Below are 10,225 nucleotides of genomic sequence, written 5' to 3' on the forward strand. Positions count from 1 at the left end.
GAGTATGTCTGTATGAGCTACACATACTGTGAATGAGTGGAAGGAAGTGAAAGAAATCAAAAGGCCGAGGACAGAGAAGACATCTCTCTAATAGTGGTCTTATAAGTGACTCTATTTTTACTTTTGGCTTTTTGCATTTTCCAATTTTTTCCAATAAAAATTCATTACCTGTATAGTCAGAAAGAGAAACACACACATACCCCAAGTATATGTAGAAATTTGACCCAACGCATTTTCAGAGGAGACAAACAGCCCGATGCTTGCCACAGGTGTCTGCTCCCTGTCTGAAACAGATGGGTGTCCCACGTCCTCTCCCTGATTCTGATGCGCTGGGGGCAGCAGGGGACAGGGGCATTTGTTGCCCTCCTGGAGGGCCCTCTGGGCCCCTGTGGAGAATGGGAGAGCTGCCCAGGCAGCTGGCCTTGGTAGTGCCTCTCCCAACCCTGTGGGTCAGAGTGTGGACCTGCCCTCCCAACCCCACCCTCCTCCATTCCGGTTAGACCCTCCAGCTGGGCCACTCCTCCACTTTTGTAGATGCTTGAGCAAATATTCATCATAAAACCGGGATGCTGTATGGTTCGATGCTCATTGCACAGAGCACATATTTACAATTCAGCCTTGTGACTGCATGGAGCTTGACGTTTGTCCTGGGCCGGCCTGGTCTCTCTGCAAGCGATACAACAGCTTTCTAACTAGTGTCCTTGACCATCCATCCCCCTCCTGATTACGCCTCATCTCTTGCCAACACCACTCCCTCCAGGGGCCAACGCACAGAACCGGTCCATCCCCTGTGCCCAAGGCAGGGGATATCCTTCTTTAGCAGGAACGGCCGGGTCCCAGGCCATTGCCAACAATGGTCTGATATGGTTTGTCTTCCTGGACTCATGCAGGCATTTAATCCTCAAAGTCTTAGATTAATATGTCAAGAGGGTGGAAACTCCATCTGATATTGTATTTAGAGGTGGGACCTCTGGGAAGTGATTAAAGTAGATTAGACCAGCTGGGTGGGGCCCCCATGATTGAGTCCTGGTGGCTGTTTAAGGAGAGGAAGAGACAACACAGACACAAGGATGATACCTACACAGTCCCATTATGACAGGAGGTACACCAGCTGGGTCCTCGCTGGAGTCTATCCCCTGTTGTTTGGAGCTTGGGCTTCAAAGACTGTGAGCCAAAATAGATCTCTCTCTCTCTTTTTTAAAATTAAATAGCCTGCCTCAGTTGTTTTGTTACAGTAATACAAAAACAGACTACTATACCACCAGTTGCCTCTACCCTCATCAATATCATAATGACTGCAGCTGCCATTTATCCGGTTATGTGACATGCCTTCCACCTTTCATGCCCAGCATGCTCCCAGGCACTGGGTGGAACAGAGATTTTTTTCCTTCTACACCAGGACACTCTGGAGCCAGTATGGTAGGACACAGCCTGGACATGGACAGGGCAGGAGATGGGAACCAGGTCAAGCTCAGGAGGTGAAGGAAACCCTGGGGAAGTGGGAGTAGAGAGGAATCAAGACCTGGCTCATGTAGACTGTTCGTCTGGTGCAGCCCCCAGTGTGTTCTCTGAATTTGGTGTCACTTCTTAGAGGATCCATGCCACCTGGGCACCATCCAGCGAAGCTGCACAGCCATAACCCGGGTGCACCCTCCTCTCTCCTCCGTGACTGCTCCGCCACCCACTTAGCAGACGTAAAGCCCGACCTTAGGCGTCACCTCCTTAGTGCAGCCTTCTGTCACTCCCCCTGGGGAGGGCCTTGGCTTTCTGCTCCCCTTGTCCTGGTCTGTCCCCAGGACTTGCCCCCCATGGTCCATCTCCATGGTCTCTCGTTGTTTGGGTCCTGGCCTGCACTCACCTGTGGCTCCTTTGGGCACTGGCCCATCTTCGCAGCCCTGGCTTAGCCAGGGCTGGATGAAGTGGACCCTGCACACAGTTGGGATGCGAGACTGGGCTGTGAGTGAATCGAGCTTTGAGAAGAAAACAGAGGAGGTCAGGAATGGTCCATGAAAAGATTAAAATAACAATGCCTTTGTCTGTGTTTACACCAAATTTCAATAAAACTCTTGAAGAAAGTGGGGTTACTGTGTGTGCCAGGGAAGCAGAGGGACGATGGTGGACGCTCCCCAGGCTGAGCCCATGGAGGCCCAGCCAAGGGCTGTCTCAGGCAGTCTTGGGGACGCAGTGTCCTCCGCCTTCCTGTTGCCTGGGTTACATGGCAACTTACAGTCACCCGCAGCACACTGACCTGCGACTTAATTAGGCGCTGCAATTTGGAGTTAGATGGAAAAGAAAATGCTCTTTCTTTCTTTTTAAATTGTTGAACTCAATACCTTTATTAATTTACTTATTTAATGTGGTGCTGAGGATTGAACCCAGTGCCTCACATGTGCTAGGCAAGCCCTCTGCCACTGAGCCACAGCCCCAGCACTTTTCTTTTTTATTTTCTTTTTAATTTTTTTCTATAGCTTTATTGAGGTAAAATTGAAGTACAATAAAATGCACATATTTGAAGCATGCAATTTGATGGATTTTGACACGTATGCAACCAATACAATCAATACAGAAAGCATTTCCATTCCTTTTTAAAATTTGAATCATGCAGACTGTTTCCTGGATGACTTGTGATTTAGTTATTCTAGCCCTTTTATGAATTTGCAATTTCAGACATACCACTGCTCCTCCTCTGCTGTTTCCCTTCCAGCTGGACTCCCTCAAGGCTGCAATGGTCCTAGTTAGGGTCCTGTCCATGCTCTTGCTCCAGATGATGAATGGTCCCTCGTGTCAGCAAAGTGAAACCTATTTATGTGTTATTTATTTGCAGTGCTGGGGATCAAACCCAGGGCTTCGTGCCTGGTTGGCAAGCTCTCTACCCCTGAGCCACAGCCCTCACTCAAAGTCATGTGTTTAAATCTAGTGTTCAAGACCTTTCCCTTTGCCCCCAAGCCACCTTCCCAGTCCTATGCCCGGGGACCCCTCCATGATCACTAGGTGTCCTCTTTCAGTTTCCTGTTTTCAACATGAGCCTCATGTCCACCTCCTCCTTGCTCACCTCCTCCTTGAAGCCTTGCTTTGTTCTAGTTTTCTAGATGTTTCTCTTGAGGACAGTGACCTGACCATTTGTTTTTGGGTCTGTCACAGTACCTTACCCTGACCAGCCACAACCTCAGGAGCATTTGATGAATGAAGAAGTCATTACTGAATTTTCATTTAAAATTAAATGACTTAGGTGCCCTTCAATAAATGAATGGATAAAGGGAATGTGATATTCATACACAATGGAGTATTACTTAGCCATTAAGAATGACATTATGGCATTTGGTGGTAAATGGGCAGATTTGGAGACTGTCATGCTAAGTGAAATTAACCAGACCCAGAAAGTCAAAGGTCAAATGTTTTCTCTGATACACAGGAACTAGTCTAAAATAAGGGGGAAGAAAGAAAGAAGAGAACAGAAAAGAAAAGGGGAGTTTCCATCAAAATAGAAAAAAATATTAGTGGAGTACAGAAAGGGTATTGATGGGGAGGGAGAAGGGATGGGATAAGGGAAGAACTGTGGAATGCATCTGACGAAATTTCCTTGTGCATTTGTGAATATACCATGGTGAATCTCACCATTATGTACATCCACGAGACACTATTTAAAAAGAAAACTATAAATAAATAGCAGAAAGATCAGTAGAGCAGAGGAAAAGGAACTGGGGGAGGGGGGAGGGGAGGGAAAGAGAAAGTACTGGGACTGAATAGAGCAAACTCTATTCCATGTTTTTGTAGTATGTCAAAACGAATCCTATTGTTATGTATAACTAAAAACAACCAATAAAAAGTATTAAGCAAGTCCATCGGGCTTGGGGAACCAAAGAAAAGGTCCTGGGGGGCAGCCTAACATTGCAGCTAAGGGCATGGATTCTGGAGCCTCGCAGTCTGGCCCACGCCTCCCCCTAGCACCCACAGGCTGTATGGCCCGGGGCAAATCACTGACTGTGTCTCAGCTGCTTCGCCTGCTCTGTAAGGAGGGCTGTAACTGTTCACAGTGAGATGACTTACTGTGCATGAAGAGCTGGGACCAGCGCCCCCCTCAGCACTGTGTGCGTGTCACCACTGCTGGGTTGTCTGAGGCTGTCTACACCCCACCTGCCAAGGCAGCACTGTCCTCAAGCCAGGAGCCACCATGCGGCAGACGCTGCAAAGCGTTCTCATTCACCGTCCCTCCTTATCTTCACCCAGCCCCACGAAATTGGTTCTGTGACCATCCTATTTTACACAGGAGAAAGCAGGGACTCGAGAAGGTTACTCCTCACCTGACCAAGGTCACCTCCCATGACCCCGGTTCCTCTCTGATCAGGGCAGGGGCCAGGCTAAGAAGGCCAGCCCTGTGCTTCATTACCAGCGGTCAGATCCCAGCACCAGCACCCTGCCCGGCACCGAGAGTGCTTAGTGCAGGTCTGCTGAGTGAAGGAATGCATGAGTGAATGAATGCATGAGTGAATGAATGTATAAGTGAATGAATGCCTAAGTGAATGAATGCATTCCCCCACGAGGGAAATGCTCTGAGAAGACCCCGGAGCACTAGGGGAAACGCTGGTGGAGCAGGAGGGAACTGAGTTCTTGGCTTCCTTTTCCTGCTCTGGGCTTCAGGTTCCCATGGTAGCCACCTAAACTTGGCTGTTTATTCTCTAGCACATCAGACTTGAGAATGAGGGACTTTCAGAGCCTGATGGTGAAGATACTGAAAAAGGCAAAACTGTCCTCAACTCCCACAAAAAAGAGGCCCAAACCTCCAGGGGCTCTGGTAGAAGGTGACTCAATTGCAAGCCTGCCTGCGTTGGTTCAGTCCATATTCTGCCCTCAAAAAGCATTGGAAACAATGGGACAACATAGAAACCCCAATTTTTAGGGCAATAACGTATTCTGTGTGATAACAAGACAGCAGATAAATTGAATTCCATATTCATCCAAACCTACAGGATGACCATGTGTTTACGTTTTATCACCCTATGACAGAATACCCGAGAAAAGCAACTTAAAAGGAAGAAAGGTTTATTTGGCCCACAGTTTCAGTGGCTTCCGTCCATGGTCATCTGGTTCCATTGCTTTGAGGACTGTAGTGAGGCAGGGAACACGTGGTGGGGCAAAGCTGCTCACCTCATGGTCATGGGGAAGGAAAACGAGAGACAGGAGGGTCTGGAGATAAAATATATCCTTCAAGGGCACAGCCCCCGTGACCCACCGCCTCCAACTGCGTCTCACCTCCCAGAGTTTCCTTCACCTCCTGAAAGACCACCAGGCTGTGAGTCCATCTATAGATTAATCTGCTGATGAGGTTAACACCCTCATGATGCCATCACCTTTCAGAGACCCACCTCTGCACAGTGATGCATGCGCGACCAAGCCTTCGATGCATGAGCCTTTGGGGGCACGTCGTATCCAAACCATAAAAAGCCCAATACCACAAGTGAACTCTAATGTCACCTATGGTCACTGGGTCTAGGGCTGGGCAGGTCCATCAGTTACAGGAAACGTACTGCTCTGGTAGGGGATGTTGATCATGGGCTGTGTGTGTGTAGGGTGAGTCCAAAGGATAACAGCAGCCTGAGCAGCTCACACAACAAGGAATGCTTCCAAAGCGAGGTGCAGAGACAGACAGCTGCCCGAGTGGACACCAGCTTTCCCAGTCCGCCTTTCTACGAATAACGAAAACCAAGGTTTGCAAAGGGGGCTGAGCGGATGGGAGTGGATCAGGAGGGCCACTTGGTAGTCATGTCCCACTCCAAGTGGGGCAGTCCAAAGCAAGTCGAACTGGCTCCGAACGCTTGTTCCTCCATTTATTTAGTGTTTTTGAAATTCCTCCGGGCAGAAAAGTACAACTCATGAAAGTGAATCTCCCTCGAAGACTTTGCAGTTGCTGGAACTTAACGAAAAGGCTTTTGAAATCCAGAACTCAGGCTTACCCTTCTCGGGAGACTTTTGGCACCAGGGAAAGGGACACACTGAAAGACTCCTGGCGACTGAGGCACAGTGGTTGTTGGGACTGGGAAGCTGCCTCTGAAAACCTGGGAGGACTCCAATATCCACATTCAGAACCAACGGAGCAGGTTGTGGAGTCTGAATTGGGCTAATTTCAGCACAAACACTCATTACTTTAATGCCTTACCATTTTTTTGTGTTTTCTTGTTAGAGCTATTAAAATATATATCCTAATAGTAAGCAATGTGTATATTAAGTCACTTTATTCAGCATTTCAGAAATACAGGTTTGTTTCTTACTCCAAAGATAAAGAGGCGGCAACGTCTCTAGGTCATATTTATTGTTATGTGAATTCGTCCTTTGGAAATTCTGTGTAGCTGTTAAAGTTGTCAAAATCACCCAAACTCTTAACAGAAATAACTTTTTTATTTGGAGTGGGGCTGGGGTTGTGGCTCAGTGGTAGAGCGCTCGCCTAGCACATGTGAGGCCCTGGGTTCGATCCTCAGTACAACATGAAAAATAAAAATACAAAGGTATTGTGTCCATGTACAATTGAAAAAAAAAAAAAAAGAAAGAAATGATTGATTTATTTGGAGTAAATGAATGTTGAGAACTCAGTTGGAGTTCCTGTTTCTCCCATGCAGAAGTGAGGGGTTCTATCTTGGTTTATACCGGCTGCACCTGCATGGGTTTGCTCTAGAGAACCACCATCATAACGCTACCAGGGTGCTGGTAAGATTTCACTATTTGGGAGTAGTTACCACGTACCTAGAGAGCTTCCAAAGAACACATTAAGCTTGCTTGAATATTGGGTGATACAGTGACCTGTGCAGAATTATAATCAGAGTAAAGCTATTCTTCTCTGTTGCTCTAAGAAAATCTAGGGAGGGTGAGCAGGGAGGAGAGAGAAGGAGCAGAGGGAGGGGGAGGGAGAGGGAGAAAGGAAGGGAGGGGCCGGGAGCCTCGGGATTGCAGAGTGGGGGACCTCACCTACTCTATCGTCAGGGCAGAAAGGCTATTCAGAAGAAGTGACCTTCAGTTGAGACTGGAAAGAGGATGACGGTTATTTGGCCAGAGGTGAGGTGGGTGAAGTATTTACAGGCCTGAAAACGAAGAACAAAGGTTTATGTTCTCAGCTACTGAGTTCGTCTCAAGTGTTTGCACCTTATTTACTTAATGAACTATTTTTCCCAGCCAATATTTACTGCTTATCTTGATTAGAAGTCTCAGGAGGAGCAGTGGTATTTTATGGTCGTTTTATATCTGAGGACAAGGGACTGAATTTGGCCCTGGTACTCACTCCCCGTCCAGTGCAGCTGCCTCCCATTGCCGAGGCAGACAAGTAGAATCCTGGATGGGAACTCAACTATCGTTGCTGTAGTTGGATCTTGACTGTCCCTCATGGCCTCTGTGTTAGAGACTTGGTCTGCAGGGTGGCATTATTGGGAGGTTGTAGAAACTTAAAAAGGCAGAGCTAGTGGGAGGCCTCTAGGTCATTGGGAATTATGCAACCTCAGCTCCTCCCCACTCTCTCTTGCTGTGTGGACCTGAGGTGAGAGTTCTGCTCTGCCATGCACCTCTGCCCTGGTGTACTGTCTCACCACAGGCACAATGCAATGGGGCCGATCATGAAGGAATGAAACCTCCAGAATTGTCTGATAAAATAACCCTTTCCTCTTCCTAAGTTAATTACCTCAGGTATTTTGGTACAGTGACAGAAAATTGACAAGCAAAATTATTTAACAGCTGGATTTTCAGGTTTCCACAAGGATCTATGTTCATTCCTGAGGCAGATAGGCCAGGGATGAGATTATGTATGTGCTATGATAACCTTGTCTGTGGGCAAAATGTTGCCAAGATTTGTTTGTTCCTAGAAATCCTATTAGAAACTCTTCTAAATAGGGGAGGGAGAGAGGGAAGAGGAGAGCTGAGGCAGATCAAGGGAGGGAAGGTACTGAACCATCTGACAGCCCTCAGGAAGAATCACAGTGGTAGGTACTGGGATCTCCCCAGCTTCAAAAGGCTTGCAGTTCCATGGCGCGTGGAGAAGCCACACTCACCAGCATTATGCAGACCCTGTGTCATGGCCCACAGCAGGGGCTGCATCCGTCCCTGCTTTTGTGCAATCCCAAAGCCGCGAGTGGGTTTTAAATACTTGGGAAAAATCAACCATTTATGAAGAACACTATTTGAAGGTACATGACAATTACGGGAAGCTCCAATTCCGGCGCCCACAAATACAGTTTTCTCGTCAGGCAGCCCGTTGGCGGTCTGTGCAGTCCCCACGGCAGAGTGGAGCAGCTGCCTCGGAGGTTCTGTGGTGGGCCAAGCTGACACTGTTATCCCACCCTTCATAAAGAACACTCGCCGGCCTACGGCTTAGGGGTCTGAAGAGGACACTGGGAGGACAGTGGGTGGACGCATGAGGCCTCCAGGCTCCCTTTCACCCACACAGCATGCAGGTCTCGTCCCTCTTGCCCTGCACACCCTCGGCTTGGCTGGCTGTCACAGGTGGGACAAGCCCAGAGGCAGTTCTTCAGGGCTCGGGATGGGGAGCAGGGGGTCCTTTCTCCCATGTATATGCTGAGCCATTTTTTAGGAATTATCCCCTTTATCACTTCAGCCAGATGAAGTTGTGGTTGGAGTTCCTTGGAAGCACCCTGTGGCAGAGAGTAAGTCCAGGGAGTCTATGTGGGAGTGACCCCAGGAAGCAGTGGGAGTGGGGAGTGAGGGAGCAGGGCAGGAGCCCCAGCAGCCTCATGAAGCCACTCCTGCAGGGACACACCTCAGAGTCACTGCATGGGAGGCGGGAGAAGGTGACACACTTATCACCCATTGGTCTGGGAAGTGCTCCCCAGGGGACGTGTGGCCTGTCCTGTGGTGGTAACTGGCACCAGAGCAGAGATGAGATGGGCAAGAAAGGAGCAATGTTTTGATAAGAAGGTTCAGATGAGCCAATTAATAAGAATAGTTTTTAAATGAAATTTTCCATGTAACTTAAGGTGGAGGAAAATAATGCACAAACAGGACTTTGAATTGACATACAGGTCACGGAGCTACTTTTTGCTGTTGCACAAACCTCTGCAAATCACAGTGCCGGAGAAAACATCAAAATGCCATTGTAGTTGTAAGCTTAAAATCAAATTCAGATGGGACAAGTAATTTGTGTGAAGTTAGATCTTTTCAGAAAAATTGTGCCATGAGTCATCAGTTCTAGATGTACTCAAGTTTGTATTATAAAGTAATTTATTGGATTTATTTCAATGCTATAAGTTATGTCTAACAGCTCAAGTAACAGGTATATTAGCAGAAAATCCTTCTCAAAATGTAAAATTATTAAATGCATTTGAAATCTTACATTTTTCAAGTGTCTGACATTGCTTGGTTACACTGATAATAAAGTTTCTAAACGTACAAATTTTGATGACCCAATACTTTTTTGGTGTGTGTGTGTGTATGTTACTGGAAATTGAACCCAGGGCCTCCTGAATGCTAGGCAAGTGCTCTACCATTCCTAGTCCCAATGACCTAATAAACAAATTTATAGAAAACTGAACCAGAAAAATCTCCTGATAAATCAAGGCATCATTAAGAAAGTGGCATTATTTACTGTTTTTTAAAAAATTACATAATATATTGAATTTTATGGAAAGTAAAATTATAATGTTAAAATATTTTCTTGCAATTTGAGTTTAATGCTGTTATTCATGATCACTATTATCCTGATCACATTTGACAAGTAAAAAAAATATTTTCAAGGGAAGTGTATTATATTTCAGTACCTTTAGTTCAGCTGTACTTTTTTTTTTCTTTCTTTCTAATTTTTGAACAAAACATCCTGTGTTTTCACTTTGCACTTTGTCAAAATATGGAGCCAACCCAGCCTCTAGAATCACAGTTTCTTCTGGGTCATATGTTTGAAATACCAACGAGATCCAGGCCCCGGATTCTCCACAGAGTATTCTTTTGTTCTCGGAGCCATTCAAAATCAAGAGCCTTCTGAGTTACATAATTAACGGATCAGAACCAGGTTCCCAAATGTGGTTTGCGCTGTCTTCAGAATCCAGAACCCTTCCAAGGACTATGCTTCTTTCGTTGTGACAGTGGACAGAAGATGAAGTGACACATCCTTTGCTTTGGAGGGGCTGCCTTGGCATACCCCCAGACCACTGGCTCACTGAGATTTCAGTACCCAGTCTGTAGGGGTTGTCTCCCACCCCCTGGACTGCATGTGTCTTTACCAGGGCATCTAGAAGTC

The sequence above is a fragment of the Callospermophilus lateralis genome, chromosome 8, assembly GCF_048772815.1.
Source record: "Callospermophilus lateralis isolate mCalLat2 chromosome 8, mCalLat2.hap1, whole genome shotgun sequence".
NCBI classification, from domain to species: Eukaryota; Metazoa; Chordata; class Mammalia; order Rodentia; family Sciuridae; genus Callospermophilus; species Callospermophilus lateralis.